Genomic DNA, 19,700 nt, shown 5'->3' on the forward strand with positions numbered 1-19,700 from the left:
CTGTATCAACACATGCAGCATGACCATAAAGTGGCCTGGGAGAACCGTGGCTCTGATTTGGTGGTCCAGAGTGCTGTAGGAACCACTGCTTCTTCCTGTGGCACACACCCAATTTCATGCAGTCAAGGCTTCACTACCTCAGCCGAAGGGAGCCGTCTATCCTTTCCATCATCTGCTGGTCCTGATGCTCCTCCTCCTACTCCTCATCAGTAATTTCAGTCAGCAATCGATCACTGAAGCGATTGCCAAGAGACAACAGTAAGCGTGCACTCATCCAACGGCGCAGAAGCTGAATGTGCGTCCCTCCCTTCCCAAGTGGTGGACTCTGCACCTTTCAGAGAAAATCCGTCATTTCTTTGCCAAAAAGGCAGTACCAGCCCTGCACACATATGTAGAACAGAAGGTGGGCCAATCTTTTAGCCTGTCAGTGTCTGCCAAACTACGGTCAAGAACAACATATGTCCTTTATGGCCCACTGGGTAAATGTGGCTCCTGCCCAGCCAAACAAGCAACTTGTCCAGGTGACGCCGCCTCTACGTTCTCACACCGTTGGTCCTGCGACAATGTTCACCTTTGCCTCCTCATCCTCCACTGTGTCCTCAGCCTCCACTTCAGGGACAATTCACAGTGCCCCTCCAGCATACCACATGTGCGGGGCATGGTGGTTCTGCACCTCGTTTGACTGGGCGAACAGAGTCACACAGGGGAGGAACTGCTCCGCGTCCTTCATCTAGAAATCAAATGCCGGCTTTCTCCTCGACAACTCAAAATCAAAACCAAGGTGACCAACAACGGGAAGAACATGGTGTCTGCACTGCGTCAAGGACGGCACTCTGTGGTCTCCTTATGCTGCTGCCACATCACTACTCAGTGGTCTCCTCATGCTGCTGCCATCTCCCTAGTCTGTCACTGGGCCACTCTGTGGTCTCCTCATGCTGGTGCCACATCACTACTCTGTGGTCTCCTCATGCTTCTTCCAAATCCACACTATATTACTGGGCCACTCTGTGGTCTCCTCATGCTGCTGCCACCTCTTCACTCTGTTACTGGGCCACTCTGTTGTCTCCTCATGCAGCTCCCACCCCACCACTATGTAATTTGGTCACGCTGTGGACTTCTCATGCTGTTCCCACCATCCCCACTTCATAACTGGGCCACTATTTTGCCTTTTTAGCCTGGTCGACATTATCATTTATTTGACCCTTCTTCTGATTTGTCAGAAGAAAGGAAAAATGAGACGGACAATGGATCCTGTCTATGTAGCAGCTGTAAGGCCTGTATGACATGGTCCCATCAGAATTGGCTTATGATTTGGTAGCCAAAAGCAGGAATGGGTAAAAAACACGGAAGACATGCAAATATTCCATTCATCTGTTTTGAATCCACTCCTGATTTATTTTTTTGGGCTTTAGCAATACTGATGAATTACTGACCAAATGCTGACTGAGTGAAGGTGGATGCTCAACAGACAAGATCCGTTTTCTGGGGGGTTATTGTTAGTGTTGAGCGCGAATATTCGAATTTCGAATATAGTGCTATATATTCGTTATATCAGATATTTGTCATTTTTTTCCATCTGAAAACATGATTCCTCTCTGCTTCTTGCTTGTGGGCCAATGAGTCATTGGCCCACAAGCAACTTAAGCAGGGAGGAATCAAGACTTCAGATGGGAAAAAAATGCAGAATATTTGAATTTTTTTCCATCTGAAGTCTTGATTCCTCCCTGCTTAAGTTGCTTGTGGGCTCTTCTTTTATAAGTGTTTAATAGAACAGGTTCTGTAGACATCTATGTGGAATCAGCTGATGCTAACATCGACCTGTAAGGCTGAGTTCAAACTTGAGTTTGTTGGTCAGTTTTGCCCCGTGACTGCCCAAATAAGTGAAGTGCGCAGTGATTCTAAGAGTGACACCTGTCATCTGCATGTCATACAGACTCACAGTATTGTTTCACTACCACAGCAGACTCCCTATGCATTTAACTGCAAACACTCTGTTCTACACCACTATACAGGCTCTCTGCTGTTTTTCACCACAAATAAATTCGGCAACCCAACCGAATCAAATTTTTTAGAAATTCGCTCATTTCTAATGCTGAGCTATATTTGAGTATACTACAAGATGGATTACATCGTACACTCGAGTACTATGTGTATGAAAAGGACAACATAGTGTTCCAGGAGGACAATGACCCGAAGCATACACCGAGATTGGTGAAGAAATCGTTAAATGACAATGAAGTAGAGGTGATGGATTGCCCCCCCTCCCAGACCTCAACCCAATCGAACACTTATAGGTAGAGTTGAAGAAAAAGCTGTATCTGTGCCCAAGTGAGTCGACCAGTATGCACCAACATTAGGAATGTGTAGAGTAGACCTGGGAATAGACGCTTGCCCAGAAGGATTCAGGCAGTGTTGAAAGAAATTCAAATTTAGAATTTTTGGAGCAAAACAGTAACAATGCAGCTACATGACAAGAATCTGTATAACTAATCATATGCATTTTACCTGCAGCAGATGGGTTTTCTCCTAGCAAAATCAGCTTTATGCCAGGCCTAAGGAAACGGATTTGTATTGAAAAACTGATCAATGTGTTATAATGAAGGAGTTTTTGCAATGAGAAAAGCTCTTACTGTACTCCCCTACTTTTTTTCAAATAGTTTGCAGTGTCCAACTCCATATCAGTAGTGGTGCCCTGTATGTTTGAGGGTATTTTCTGAATGTCATTTTGTGCTATGTATGTATATTGCTTTAAATTCCTATTAACAGGCTGGTAAGCGCCACATCACATTAGTCATCACTAGATGGTGCTGGTACGTTCCCCTATAAAAGGGACAGGCTAAAGCCAGGGAAGTGCACAGTGGGCAGAGTCAAATGATAGTCCACCATGTAGCTACCACTTTAGCCCCGTTGTTGGCATTGGCCAGGGTGAGGGAGGTTGGAGGAGGAAGAATCACCATAAGCTACCCAGCACAGACCAGAGTAGACTTGGGTATAGAGCAAGTCTAGTGGAGATAACAGCAGTCTTTAGCTTATGGACTCCACAGCACCTAGTGACCAAGAGAAGCCTCAAGCACCTGGACACAGCCTTACATCTAAGCGCAAAGTTTTGTCCCCTATGGACTGTGTGAAACCATTTCTGTTGGCAACCACTACAAAGAATGGAGCAGAAGTTGAATGCCTGCCATTAGGGAGAACCACCCTGTAGATTGCAGAAAGGAAGAAAGACATAGAGAAGAAGATTATATTATATCCAGTACCTGGCTGAAGCAGACCAGTTGCCTTGTGAGCACAGGATAAAAGACTCTGATATCATTATTATGTTTCCTTTTGTTGGGATCAGCACTTTGAAATCTGTAATGCCATAACTGAGCCTGTTACCTGGAATTACAGCACAATTGAGATCAGATGTGTATAATAACTGATAATGTAAATATCCAGCTCACCCTTGTTTGGTAATAATGCACGTATTTCACCCCGGTGCACGGAAATATAGGTTAGACCTTGATAATATCGACAAAAAGGAGGGTCCCAGCACCACTTGAATCTTGAGTGATATTTTTTCTTTATTTTCAGTGATACAAAAACGGCAGTAAAACTTCACAGGTCCTGGTTCAATCTACGCGTTTCAAACAGGTAAGTTCTTATTCATGACTGGCAAGTTTTGCTTATGTGAGAGCGGCCATATATACTCTCATACAGAGGGCCCATCCCCCAACCTAAGGAGGAGATTATATCCAGGTGCATATGGCACCGCAATCACACACAAGTGCAAGACAGGCATCTGTTCTATTCATAATGATAAAAATACTGATGGATCGGAGTAGTATAAAAACTTCAATATAATGGTAAATACTCCCATGGCCAGTAGACAGCAGTACACATCTTCAAAAAAAAATACATACAATTATAATGCATTGGCCGTGAGAGAAAAAAACACAAGGTGTGAACACGATTCCAATAAATTCAGTATAAAAAGAAAGTTAAAACTAGTGAAAACAAACTGAAATATATATACATGGTACACCTTTTATAAGCATAGGCTCGGCTCAATAGAAGTACATTAGTTATTTTTTAAGATTTAATCCAGCAGGAAATCTAGTGTTTAATTTCAGTATCCAGTATGCTTCTCTTTGTGTGATCAATCTTTTTAGGTCACCACCTCTATATGGGGAGACAACACGTTCTATAGCATAGGCTGAAAAAGTAGTTTGACTTCTGTTGTGAAAAGAAATGAAGTGTTCAGCTGCATTATAGATATTCACATATGCACTATTGGTTATGTTATTTAAGTGCTCTAATAATGGTGTCTTGAATTTACGAGATGTACATCCGACATACATTCATTTACATTCTGTGCATTCTGTTACATATACCACACCTGAAGTGTTACAATTAATGTATCTTTTGATTGGAAAATATTCCGTATTGCAAGAGTCATGAAAAACCTTACTTATAGTAACATAACTGCAGGCTTTACAGGGGTGACTGCCACATTTGGTGAAACCGGCATATTTAAGCCAGGTAGACTTGTGTTTTGGAGCAGATAAATAAAGGATGGAGACAGGGAGGTCGCAAGAGACAGAGGTCATGCACGCGCGTGAAAAAAAAAACCTGACTGTGGTACCCAGACCCAAACCCAAACCCGGACTTCTTCACTGAAGTTCGGGTTTGGGTTAGGTGTTCAATTCATTTTATTATTTTTCCTTATAACATGGTTATAAAGGAAAATGATAGCATTCTTAATACAGAATGCTTACTAAAATGTGGATTGAGGGGTTAAAAAAATAAAATTAAAATTAACTCACCTCATCCAATTGATTGCGCAGCTGGCATCGTCATATTGCTCCTTCTTTCCGGACCTGCAAAAGGACCTTTGATCTTCTATCTTCATTGAGCAGGACCTGCGCTGACGTCACCGCACTCACACGATTACGTAATCAAAGGTCCTGTCACGGTGGGGAGTGGGGGAAACCATATAATGGGGACTGTTACTAGGCCAGACAACAATGAAGGGAGCAGGCCACAACCTACAGCCGCCCTAATCCTGACCCTGATCTCCTGACCGCATAAGCAAACCCTGAAGGTGGGAGGGCTCATGCAATGGAACCTGGATCCTGCTGACCCTGACGGTCCCTGGCATAGGGGTCAGGAATAGGAGACAATCGGTTCCTCAGGGACTCAGACGAACCTGAGTCTTCAGCTGCCTAGTAACAGGTGGAAGGGAAATGACCATATGCAGAATCTGGATCGGCAGTTAAGAACACCGGAAAACTCACTTACCTGCCGCTGCCACCACGACTGGAACCCGAGCATAAGTACAGGTGCCCACACACCAAACAGGACATCATACAGACAACACCACACACAGGTATCCAGGACTCCTGATACTGCCTGGACCTCATGCCGCAAGGAGCACGGCAGCCCCAGGCAGCACTGCATACAGACTAATGGTTAACCCCTCCTGGAAACCAGCCCCCTCTCGGAGGTATCAACATACCAGGTGACGTATAGCAACATGCAGGGACCAACACCAACAACAGCCCAGACATGTAACAACCAGCAAAACGCTACACACACCCAGAACATGAACCCACACCACACATACAACAAGTGACGGTAAAGCTACATGGAGGGTACATAAGGGAGGACAATTTATGTTCCATAAGGTGGCCCTCAAGGATTGGGCAGAAACACCCGGGCAAGGAGCAAAGCTCCAACACCAAGCAAGGCTGTAGTACCACTGCACCCAGCCAGCAAGCCACATATATCAAGTTTGCGGCCACACCCAGGAAACACCTTAATCTCCACTAGCAGAAGATTAACCCCTTGCTCAGCAAACAGCAGGGAGGCAAACCTTCAAGGGGAAGTGCACATGCAAACTGCCAACAACCAGTCTGCATGGCAACCGTGTCACGGTCAAACCCCAATATGACCTTGACAGGTCCTTTTGCAGGCCCTGAAAGAAGAAGCAAGAAGAAGATGCCAGCTGCGCGATCAATTGGATAAGGTGAGTTAATTTTTTTATTTTTTAACCCCTCAATCCACATTTTACTAAGCATTCTGTATTAAGAATGTTATTATTTTCCCTTATAACTATGTTATAAGGGAAAATAATACAGTGAATACACTTTAACGGGGTCCGGGGTTGCTTTCATCCCTATAATCTCCTAGCAACCATGCGCGAAAATCGCACCACATCCGCACTTGCTTCATTTCTATGGGGCCTGCGTTGCGTAAAAAACGCAGAACATAGAACATGCTGCGATTTTCATGCAACGCACAAGTGATGCGTGAAAATCACCGCTCATCTGCACAGCCCCACTGAAGTGAATGGGTCCGGATTCAGTGCGGGTTCAATGCGTTCACCTTACGCATCGCACCCGCACGGAAATCTCGCTCATGTGAAAGGGTCCTTATTTGTTTAAACTGACTCCTCTTTATTTCTATCAACTCCTTTGCACCCAAGGGTGCTGGCGAGATGAACCTAAGGCATCCTGCCTCCCTAAAACCATAACACGAAGGGCACCTCAACCACATCTGGCAGGATATCCGTCAACACCAGAGTGTGCTACGAAGGAATCTGGTGACTTCCTTCCTGTCACTGAACACTAGCCTAGGGAGTTTCAGAAACGTGAGTACCAACTACTACACCCATCAGGCCACCACCCTCACATATTGCACCCCTTCAGCCCGGTCGCTGCTCTTTCTATTTTGTATTAGATATTGTTAGGACAATTGTTATGTCTCTTGAAGAAGGAGATATATTGTTTTCATTTGTACAGTAAGAATAATTTAATTAGGGAAAATACGTACTTACCAACCTTTACCAGTTGGTAAACTCGGGGCATATAAGCCCCGCCCCTGGGAACTACCCAACCCTTTCTGGGAACCCTTACTTATGGGTGCGGTTTATGATCACCTGGCTCATTTTTGGACTAGGACAGTGCAAATTTTCCTTCACTGTCTAAAAAATCAGAGACAGTCCTGCCAAATTTGGGACACTTGTCAACTATGAAAATAGGAACACTTAAAGGGAACCTGTCACCTCCAAAACACATATAAAACAGTCATCATCACCTTACAGTAGCCCCCAGTGTGTTCACAATGATGTTTTTCATTCTTGGATCGGTTTGCGCATACTGTCCTCTTTACTTTGATTGACATCCTACCTAGAGGCTGGGATCGCGCATTCCCGGTGCGCTCAATGCGCGATCCCGTCTCTGGCTCCCGCAATCAGCCGGCAGCTTTGTTCTCTCTGCGAATGCGCTGGCCATCGTGATCACTGGCTTCAGGCGCAGGAGAACGCTAGCCAGTGATCAAGCTTACGCTTGATCGCCGGTCGTGCGCGCACACCTGAAATGGCCGGCGCATGCGCAGTGAGAACAAAGCTGCTGGCTGACTGCAGGAGCCGGAGACGGGATCATGCACAGTGGCGTAACTACCGGGGAAGCAGCTGCTTCGGGGCCCGGGCTGCCAAGGGGGTCCAGCGCCCCGGCAGCGTGTGTGACAGTTTATTTTCAAGTTAGTTAAATATCGTGTTCAGGGCTGCTGCTAATGGGATCTAATCTTACTGTCTTGCTAAAGTCTCCTGGTGTGTCTGGGATTTGAACCCACAACATATCAGAGGCAAAGCATTAACCCACACAACCATATAGGCTGCATTACAACTGATCGAAAAAAATATGAGACTTCTACTGTTATAGCTGGCTAAGTGTACATCTATACACATGACAGCTGCCCCAACACACCTAGAACTGCTATATCTGTATATGACAGCTGTCCCAGCACACTCAGCTCTGCTATATCTCTATATATGAGCAGCTGTCATGTGTATAGATGTACACTTAGCCAGCTATAACAGTAGAAGTCTCATATTTTTTTCAGTCAGCAGCAAGGCAGCTGGTATAGTCTTGTGGTTAGCTGCTTTGCCTCTGAAGCAGAAGGTCGTGGGTTTGAATCCCAGCAGAAACTTTTCTGAAATACAAGCACTGACTCCATATATAGACATACAGGGCGGGACACAGGAAGAGGCTGCATCGCATGGCTGACATGGAGGTAAGTAGAAGTGTTTATTATAATTTTTTTAATACCCGACTTTTACTGCCATGGTGGAGCGGGAGGCACCTGATACTGGCACCTGGGGGGAAGGGGGGGGGGTTGGCACCTGATACTGGCACCTGATACTGGCACCTGATACTGGCACATGGGGGGGATGGGTTAGCACCTGATAATGGCACATGGGGGGGGGGAGAGAGGCACTTGATACTGGCATTTTTTTTGTGGGGGGGGGGGGGTGGCACTATGATACTGGGACCATGGGGGGAGGGGGAGAGGCACCTGATACTGGCACCTGGGGGGGAGGGGGGGTTGGCACCTGATACTGGTACATGGGGGGGAGAGGCATCTGATACTGGCACATGGGGGGAGAGGGGTTGGCACCTGATACTGGCACATGGGGGGGAGAGAGGCACTTGATACTGGCACTTTTTTTGTGTGTGGGGGGGGAGATGGCACTATGATACTGGGACATGGGGAGGGGGAGGCACCTGATACTGGCACCCGGGGGGGAGAGGGGGGGTTGGCACCTGATACTGGCACATGGGGGGAGAGAGGCACCTGATACTGGCACATGGGGAGGGGGGAGGGAGAGAGGCACTTTATACTGGCACTTTTTTGTGGGGGGGGAGATGGCACTATGATACTGGCACATGGGGGGGGAGAGAGGCACTTGATACTGGCACTTTTTTCTTTTTTTTTGGGGGGGAGATGGCACTATGATAATAGGACATGGGGGGGAAGAGAGAGGCACTTGATACTGGCACATGGGGGGGGTTTGGCACTATGATACTGGCACATGGGGGGTGGGAAGGAGAGAGGCACTTGATACTGGCACATGGGGGGAGATGGCACTATGATACTGGGACATGTGGGGGGGGAGAGAGGCACTTGATACTGGCACATGATGGGGGGCGATCTATGGGGACACTTACTGGCACATTATTGGGGGGCATTATGGGGGACACTAGGCCGGCAGCCTATCAGAGGCCGGACACTGAGGGGCATCTACTGGGGCACTCTATATGGGGCATTTTATACTGGTACATTATGGGGGGCACTAGCAGGAAGGGGGGAGAGGAGCACTATGGGGGAATTTACTGGGGGCACTATATAGGGGTATTTTATACTGGCACATTATGGGGGCACTATGGGGACATTAGCTCAACTGGGGGCATTACAAGGGGGTATTTTTGCACTGTCACATTATAAGGAGAATTATTACTACTGGGGGGGCATTATGGTGGGATTTATTACTCCCCCATGGTATGACCCCCTAGTAGCAGCACCAGCCTCTCCCTGCTCTGCTATTCCTCTGCCCCTTCTCCAAATCCTTATTATGAAATCTTTCTCATTAGGATAAAGAACAACATCAGCTCCGCCGAGCCCCCGGCCAAAGTGTGGAAGTGGTGTCCGAGATCCCCAAGGGTCAACCAAGTAATTGTAAGTTTTCATGTGAAATATGTTTATGTTATACACATATAGCCTACACTGTGCCCCACAATGTACAGTATACCGCTACACTATGCCCCACAATGTACAGCAGGGATGTCAAACTCGTGGCCCTCCAGCTGTTGCAAAACTACAACTCCCATCATGCCTGGGCATACTACAGCTATCAGGGAATGATGGGAGTTGTAGTTTTGCAACATCTGGAGGGCCATGAGTTTGACATCCATGATGTACAGTATACCTCTATACTGTGCCCCACAATGTACAGTATACCTCTACACTGTGCCCCACAATGTACAGTATAGCGCTACACTGTGCCACACAATCTACAGTATACCGCTACACTGTGCCCCACAATATACAGTATACCTCTACACTGTGCCAAAGGAGTGGGGTTTACACAGGAGGAGGGAGGTGCGAAGAGCGCTGAGGGGGGCCCTTATAAATATTTGCTGTGGGGCCCAGTCACTTCTAGTTACGCCCCTGATCGCGCAGTAACATGGAGCGCACTGGGCATGCGCGAGACTTGCCCGATCCCAGCCTCTAGGCAGCAACCAATGGAAGAATGAAAAACATCATTGTGAACACACTGGGGCTACTGTAAGGTAATGATGTTTTGGAGGTGACAGGTTCCCTTTAACATTCACCCCAATATCCCATCAAATTGTCTGTTAAATTTCAAACTGTAACTGTCTCTGTGAGACATGTGACCTTAAAGGGAATCTGTCAGCAGCTTTCTGCTTCCCTCATTTTTAAATCCTATCAGGTCAAGCACATGCCAATGAGTCCCCATTATCATGAGCCCTTGCCTCTGATTGGCAGGTTTTTTTTTCCATATGAATCGGCAGCAAGTGGGCGGGGAGAGCCATGAGCTCATGAATATGGGGACTCATTGGCATGTGCTGGATCTGGTCAATTCAAGATTTTGGCAAAATGGTTGGATTATTTAAAGAAATTGACCCAGCGTTTTGCTAAGGGCACCTTTTACTAGTTTATGTTGCCCTTAGGACACCATAAAACTGGTGACAGGTTCCCTTTAAAGGGGTATTCAGTTTTTATTTTATTTTTTTATATAATAGGAAATCATATAATTTTCTAATATTCATATAACTAAAATTATGCATACATACTTTTCTTATATCAGGCAGCTGAGCTCTACATGCAGTAGAATGATATAGCACATGTGTTAGTCCTATGTAATGTATCCAAGACCTAACTGAAACGTAGCATCAGTCATGTGACACTCATCGCATCATATAATCCTTGACATTCAGTAAGCAACAGTGTTAGGCTACTTTCACGTCTGCGTTGTGCTGTCCAGTATTGGGATCCGGCACAGGATCTCAGAACCGCAGAACAACTCTTCAGTTTTGTCCCCATTCATTGTGAATGGGGACAAAACTGGACAAACGGGAACGGAGTGCACCAGGATGCATACTGTTCTGGTTTGTTGCATTACCATGCCGGACACAAAACTGCTGCAAGCAATGTTTTTGTGTGCTACATGGGAAACTGAAGAAGCCAGATCCGGCGACCAAAAACCATGTAAGTCATGGTGCCAGATCCGTTTTCCGGGTGCGGTGCCCAGTGACTTATAGTGGTTTTAGTGCCGGATCTGGTTTCTTCATTTTCAATATACTACAACTGGATCCATTCTGAATGAATACAGTCATTTGTATTATTCAAACGGATGCGTTTTGCTGTGGTTTTGAGATCCTATGCCGGATCTTAAAAACGGACAGCAAAAATGCAGATGTGAAAGTAGCCTTACATGACAGACATGTGCTAGATCATAATAACAGATTTCAATGTTGTAGTCAAGAGATGTATTTGCTGATCAGCTACTATATTGGTTCATCATTGCCTGATACCTAAGGGTACTTTGACACTAGTGTGCATCAGGACGTCTTCAGTTCAGTCTTTTTGACTGTTCAGGACGGAGATAATACCGCAGCATGCTACGGTTTTATCCCCATCCAAAAATCCGGACCACTTGCCGGAATGCCGGATCCATCATTTTTTTTACATAGGAATGTTATTAGTCATTCAAAATACTGCAATACCAGATCTGTCCTTCTGGTCTGCGTGAATAAAAATGTGAAATAAATGTGGAAAAAAAAAATGCCTGATCCGTTTTTCCAGATGACACCGGAAAGACGGATCCGGCATTTCAATGTATTTGTAAGATGGATCAGGATCCTGATCAGTCTTACAAATTCTATCAGTTGGCATACGTTTTGACGGATCCGCCAGGAAGTTCCGGCAATGGAACTGCCTGCCGGATTCCTCTGCCGCAGGTGTTAAAGTACCCTTAAGCCTCATTCACATGTCCGTGTCCGTGCTCAAATCCGTGACCAGGTGGTCAGTGATGCATCCATGAAGCTGTCCGTGAAGGATCCGTGTTGGGTCCATGTGTCCGTTTTTTGCTGTCCGTGTTGCATCTGTGTTTCACTGACACTGAACAGCTGAGAAATAATTTTAAAAGCATCTCTTCCTAATGATCCGTAAAACACGGATGTAACATGGATGGCAACCGTGTTGCATTCGTGATTTTCACTGACTCATTGACTATAAGGGGCGTGAGTGATTCGAGAACACAGACCAAGATAGGACATGCATCTGTGCTGAAAACACGGACCCACGGACCGTGCAAAAACACTGATGTGTGAATACACACATTCAAATGAATGGGGACGTGTGCCTTCCGCGGAGAACACGTACAGCACACGTCCGTGAAACACTGACGTGTGAATGAGGCTTTAATGTTACTGGCCACATTGAAGCTCCATAGTAATTCACCTTTAACATATAATTGTCTGTACCTTAAACATATCTGATTGTCTTGTTTAATTTTACCATGGACTTTGAATTAAGTATATTTAGCTGCAATTATTTTATTGACTTGTAAAGTTATCCTGCTAGTTATGTAAGAACGAAGGTCAGGAAACAAAAAAATTTACCACTACCTGTAGAAAGAAGAATATATGAAATAGAAGTATGGGAAGCAAAAGAAGTGAAGATCAATAAGGATAAGGAAGGATCAATATATGCAGCTGATGCTCATTCTATCTCCTATATCATTATACAGAAAGTTGAACTGTAAATCCGGGTGTATTATGGAGGCTTTATCAAAAGTCTCCCAGTGGTAAAAGTAAACCAGCACTGCAGTGGATTCAAACAAAGAAATACAATAAAAGATAAGGGGATGGTAGCGGCGATATTTCAAGAAACTCAGGGTCACTCTATGTATGGTCTCTATTTTATAGGTGAACCTGACATATTATGAAATAATGGGAAACACAATTCTAGTGTACAGTTGCAAGAAAAAGTATTTGAAATAATATGGATTTCTGCACAAATTAAATGTTACCATGTTTTTATTGAACACACCATGTAAACATCATGTAAACATTCACAGTGCATGTGGAAAAAGTATGTGAACCCCTAGACTAATGACATCTCCAAGAACTAATTGGAGTGAGGTGTCAGCCAACTGGATTACAATCAATGAGATGAGATTGGAGGTGTTTGTTACAGCTGCCCTGCCCTATAAAAAACACACACCAGTTCTGGGTTTGCTTTTCACAAGAAGCATTGCCTGATGTGAATGATGCCTCGCACAAAAGAGCTCTCAGAAGACCTACGATTAAGAATTGTTGACTTGCATAAAGCTGGAAAGGGTTATAAAAGTATCTCCAAAAACCTTGCTGTTCATCAGTCCATGGTAAGACAAATTGTCTATAAATGGAGAAAGTTCAGCACTGCTGCTACTCTCCCTAGGAGTGGCCGTCCTGTAAAGATGACTGCAAGAGCACAGCGCAGACTGCTCAATGAGGTGAAGAAGAATCCTAGAGTGTCAGCTAAAGACTTACAAAAGTCTCTGGCATATGCTAACATCCCTGTTAGCGAATCTACAACACGTAAAACACCTAAACAAGAATGGATTTCAAGGGAGGATACCACAGAAGAAGCCACTGCTGTCTGAAAAAAACATTGCTGCACGTTTACAGTTTGCACAAGAGCACCTGGATGTTCCACAGCAGTACTGGTAAAATATTCTGTGGACAGATGAAACCAAAGTTGAGTTGTTTGGAAGAAACACACAACACTATGTGTGGAGAAAAAGAGGCACAGCACACCAACATCAAAACCTCATCCCAACTGTGAAGTATGATGGTGGGGGCATTATGGTTTGGGGCTGCTTTGCTGCATCAGGGCCTGGACGGATTGCTATCATCGAAGGAAAAATTAATTCCCAAGTTTATCAAGACTTTTTGCAGGAGAACTTAAGTTGATCTGTCCACCAGCTGAAGCTCAACAGAAGATGGGTGTTGCCACAGGACAACGACCCAAAGCATAGAAGTAAATCAACAACAGAATGGCTTAAACAGAAGAAAATATGCCTTCTGGAGTGGCCCAGTCAGAGTCCTGACCTCAACCCGATTGAGATACTGTGGCATGACCTCAATAAAGCAATTCACACCAGACATCCCAAGAATATTGCTGAACTGAAACAGTTCTGTAAATAGGAATAGTCAAGAATTACTCTGATATGCAACTACAGGAAACATTTGGTTGAAGTTATTGCTGCCAAAGGAGGTTCAACCAGTTATTAGATCCAAGGGTTCACATACTTTTTCCACCTGCACTGTGAATGTTTATATGGTGTGTTCAATAAAAACATGGTAACATTTAATTCTTTGTGCGTTATTAGTTTAAGCAGACTGTGATTGTCTATTGTTGTGACTTAGATGAAGATCAAATCACATTTTATGACCAATTTGTGCAGAAATCCATATCATTCCAAACCTTTTCTTGAAATCGTATATGCAGATTAGCTCCCTTCAAAGAGAAAGAAAGCTGTCTCTGTAGTGCCACCTACTGAAGGTAGCCAGGGGTAGACCCTACAAAGAAACTTCCAGCAGATGCCCAGATGCCAGCAGTGGGCCAATGCCCAGAGTGCTCCCAAAGTCCCTTATTTTATTAATACTGTACTAGACCTTTCTGGTTGATGCCTTATTATTAGAGAGTTTTCAGAAATTTGATTTGGTTGCTTTGACAAATATATATTTTTTTTAAATGTGCTTCGTTATGAATTTATTAAATCAGGTCTATCCCAGCCTGCAGTTAAACTTTAGGGAGAAAGTATCCTGGTGTAAATCACTGCGCAGTACAGCAACATGCATAGGTAGTCTTTTCTGGTAGCGAAACAATTTCTGTGCATCAGAATGACAGGCAGGTCACATATATGGACATGCACCCCATTGTGCAGGCCACCAACATTCCTAGCAAACCCCTAACTAAACAAACAAAAAAAAGCATATGGCATCCCTCAGTAAAGCAAAAAAAATAAATAAAAAAAAATGCTGTGTGCCCCTGCAGGTTTTTCAATAACTGTTTAGTGGAAAAAAATAAGGACATGGAGGCAGCGCCAAAAAAGTAGTGGAGAAAAAAAAAGTTTTTTTAATACATGTTATGGCAGTGCCAACACATGCGTTTGAATCCCTTCTGTTAGCTATAGAATGACTGTCCGTCACTATTAGGCTTAATTCATACTTCTCTTATTTGATCAGTTATTCTCATCAGTTATTGTCAGCCCAAAGCAGGTGCGGGTCAAAACCACAGAACAGGGCCAGACCTATTCATGATTAGAGAGTAGGCTTGGCTCCTGAATTTGCCTCACAATCAGTGATGGAAATAACTGACCAAATAAAAGAAGTGTGAACTCAGCCATACCAGTCAATGTTAGCTTCAGCTCTAATTTATTTGTGTGGACACAGCAGTAAGGCTGTGTTCATATAACTGTTTATTTTTCAGTTTTTCTGATCTGTCAGAAGAACAGGCCAAAAAAAGTGGATCCTGTACCTCAAACTGTCAGTATTTGGTCAGCATTTGATCGGTCTTGGTAAGGCATGCAGTACTTTTGTTTCCGTCTAAGGCTAGTTTCACGCTAGCGGCAACCTTCTCTGGAGGGCTGTTTATGTTGTAGTTTTATTCCGGCCGCCTCTCGGCATGTTGGTCGTGCTGGGGACTGGACCGAACTGGACTTCCGGCGGCACGGGACCAGAGTGGACTTCCGGCGGCACGGTCCACTAGCGGCAGCACGGATCCGGCAGGCAGTTCACCGGCCGGAACAGGCTGCCGAAAAAGGATGCCACTAGTGTGAAAGTAGCCAAAAAAAAAGGATCTCAGACGAAAAAAACGGCTCAAAAGGATGACAACTGATGCAACAGGATCCAATGCAATCCTATGCATAACTGATGCAACAGGATGCATTTTTCTCTCTCTCTTCTTCTGACGGATCAGAAGAACGGAAAGCTAGACGGTGATGTTAACAATACACTACATATTAGATATATATAGAATGAAATTATGACGGGATTTCGTGCAAGATCTTCAATCAAAATGGTGGCAGCCACAGACAGGTGTTTTGTTTGAGTAGTCTCCAAGGCATTGCTCCCGGTTAGCCAGAATCCTACTCCACACTGATAAGGGGCAACCGCTCGTTTCCCAGCACGTGGGGCGTCTGGTACGCTGTGTATTCCCACACAGCATACCAGACGCCCCACGTGCTGGGAAACGAGCGGCTTCCACTGTGATCCACCAGACTTGATAAAGGGGTCATGCACCCCGAAACGCGTTGTCTTTGATTAAACCGAATTGTCTCTGACTATTGGTTGTGGATTTGCGCCCTTCACTTTATCCGTTCTTCTTGGACTTCCTTGGTCCACCAAACCCATAGCTATGGTAGTTACGCCTTTGCTGGTGAGTAGTTTCTTCACTATGCTGGTGAAGGAAGCTGCTCATCAGCGACTCTAGACTCAGACTGCTGCTGATGGAGCAGCCATGGCAGTGGAACGTAAGTGCAGAGGTCCCACCCGGTCAGACCTACGAGAGGATGGACGATGGCGCAGATAGGCAGTGACCAACTGACTACAAAGGATGTCTCTATAGTAGTTCAGTTTGTCCTCCCTCTCAGCGGGTGTAAAAAAGGACCCAATTTTGGACCGGCAGCAAGGGTCCAACAAGGTGGAGAGCCAGAAGTCATCCCTCTGTCGAATGGTGACAATTCGGATGCCACTACCCAAGCAACTGAGCATGCAGAGGGCCATTTGCACAAGTGACTCTGAGGGACTCCTTGCCTCCATCTCTAATGCATACTGCCACGGTTTGACTGGGTCATCTGCCTCGTCTTCCTCATCTTCCTCTTGCTCCTCTGGCTGCTCCTCCTCTCCTGTCACCTGTGTAGAAAAAATACCATTTCGCTACACATTGCTTGTGCTCCAATGACCTCCTCCTCCTCTAGTTCAGCCCCACATGGCTCATGTGGCCGTGAGATCTAGGCACCATGTCTCCAGTCCCCTGACTAGCTATATTTAGCAGCATCTGTTCCAGGACACAAAGCAGTGGAATGACATCGTTCATCCTGTAGTCCTGGTGACTGACAAATAACGTGTCATCCGCAAAGGGCCTGAGCAAACGGCAGGTGTCACGCATGAGCTCTCACTGGCTGACATCGAAGTTACACAGGGGAGTACTCCTGTCTGTTTGGATCCTCAGGAAATCGTTTTTCTCTGTTCGTACAGTTGGTCCAACATATGGAGGGTGGAATTCCAATGGGTGGAAACGTCGCATATCAGCCTATGTTAGGGGATGCCGTTCTGTTGCTACAGCTCAAGGATGGTGTGCTTTGCGGTGTATGAGTGGCTGAAATGCATGCAAAGTTTCCTGGCCATTTTTATGATATCTTGGAGATGGGTGGAAGACTTCAGGAGACGCTTGACAACCAGATTGAACACGTGTGACATGCAGGGCGCATGGCTCAGTCCTCCTTGACGCAGCACCAACACAATGTTCTTTCCATTGTTGGTCACCATGGTTACGATTTTAAGTTGTTGGGGAGAAAGCCAGGATTCTATCTCTTGCTAAAGGACACAGAGCATTTCCTTCCCTGTGTGACTCAGTTCACCAAGGCAAACGAGGTTCAGAACAGCGTGACACCGCCGTGCCCTGCACATGTGGTATGCTGAAGGGGCACTGTGAATTGTCCTCGCAGTGGAGGCTGAGGACACGGTGGAGGATGAAGAGGCAGAGGCGGACATTGTCGCTGGACCAACGGCATGGCAATGTGGAGGGGCCGGAAGCGGTGTCACCTGGCCAAGTTTCTGGTGTGGTTGTGCAGGAACCACATTCATCCAGTGGGCCGTAAAGGATATCTACTGTCCCTGACCCTAGTTACAGTTCCACACGTCGGCGCTGCCGTGCACTATGCCAGACACCGACAGGTTCAAGGACTGGCCCACCTTCTGTTCTACATATTTGTGTAGAGCTGGTACTGCCTTTTTGGCAAATAAATGACGGCTTGGCACTCTCCACCTCGGCTCGGCACAAGCCATCAGTTCTTTGAAAAGTGCAGAGTTCACCACTTGGAAAAGGAGGGATTGCAGCACCAACAACTTGGACAGGAGCACATTCAACTTCTGCGCCGTTGGATGAGTGCACGCTAACTGTTGTCTCTTGGCAATCGTGATCGATTGCTGACGAAATGAGTGATGAGGAGTAGGAGGAGGAGGAGCAGGAGTGCCGGGACCAGCAGATGATGGGAATGAAAGACAGCTCCCTTTGGCTGAGGTAGTGGGGCCTTGACTGCCTGAAACCAGGTGTGTGCCACTGGGTGATGCAGTGGTTGCCGCAGCAGGCTGGACCACCAGTCAGAGCCATGGTTCTCCCAGGCCACTGCATGGCGATACTGCATATGTTGACGCAGGGCCGTAGTGCCAACATTGGCACCCTGGCCACGTTTCAACTTCTGTCCACAGATTCTTCATATGGCCATGTTCACCTCTTCTGGTGGCTTTAGAAAAAACTGCCACACTGCCGAGTAGGTGATTTTACCACCAACACTAAGCACTGACTAAATTCTACCACCGCTGCCTCCCTGAACCCCTCCACCGCTACTTCCCGGGCAGGTAAGCTCTCGCAAAGCGGGTGGTATACCGCTGGCACGTTTGGCTCCTGACCTTCCACTGCTACCACCCTGCTGACTATCGGCCACGCTAGCGACTTTCTCGCTCCGCCGCTGGCTCACGGGCAAGCTGCCACCCTCTTCTCACGATGATTATGAAGTCCCTTCGTCACCCGACTCCCAAGTGCGATCAGCTACATCATTATCATTGAGTACCATCTGAACGTCACTGATGTCTTCCTCAACCGTCTCTAGGTCAGGAGCCTGACCGCTAGCAACACCACTCTCCTTATCACTACTTGCCTGCCTAGCAGAGGAAGCGACTGATGTCTCCTCCAGATCTTGGCTGGGCAGTAGCTGCTGACTGTCCTCTTATACCTCATTCTTGTTTTATAGTGGCGCTCAGCCCTCAGCATACAATACTTTTGTGGCTCTGGGAATAGAAAAGGACTGAGGCGGGTTGAGAACAGGTAAGGGTGCACGGCCTGCTCCAGGGCGATGCCAAGTTAGGGTTGTGACTGACGAACCCACTGGCTCTTGGCGGGGGGTGTCTGATGTCACTTGCGACGAAGTCGAAGATCGGCAACACAACAGCTCGCTCAGACTGGGAGCTCAGGCCACTCGAAGTGACCCCTACTGCCACGTCCCCTTACTCTGGTGCGACCTCTGCCTGCGCCAGAAACATTTAGGCCTCTGCCACTCCCTTATGCAGGGCCTGGCAATTCTCTGTCTGACATAATGTTAGATAAAATAAATAAAAAGGAAATGAAAACACCCCACAAAAGCCTTTACTACAGATAACTGCACCGCTGAGCGGCAAATATATTTTTTCCTTTACTGCTAAAACACCCCACAAAAGCTTTTACAACAGATTACTGAAATGCAGAGCGGTAAATGTATTTTTTCTTTTTGTGCTAATACATGTCACAAAAGGCTTAACAGGAAACAACTGCACCGCAGAGCGGCAAATGTATTTTTTCTTTTTGCGCTAACACGTCACAAAAGGCATTACAAAAAATAACTGTACCGCAGAACAGCAAATGTATTTTTTTCTTTTTGTGCTAATGCACGTCACAAAAGCCTTTACAACAAATTACTGCACAGCAGAGCAGCGAATGTATTTTTTCTTTTTCCACTAAAACACCCCACAAAAGCCTTTACTACAAATAAGTGCACCGCACAAGGCCAAATAAGACGTAGAAATATTTCCTTGTAATAACCCCTGTTA

This window comes from Bufo gargarizans, chromosome 4 (assembly GCF_014858855.1).
Source record: "Bufo gargarizans isolate SCDJY-AF-19 chromosome 4, ASM1485885v1, whole genome shotgun sequence".
Lineage (NCBI taxonomy): Eukaryota > Metazoa > Chordata > Amphibia > Anura > Bufonidae > Bufo > Bufo gargarizans.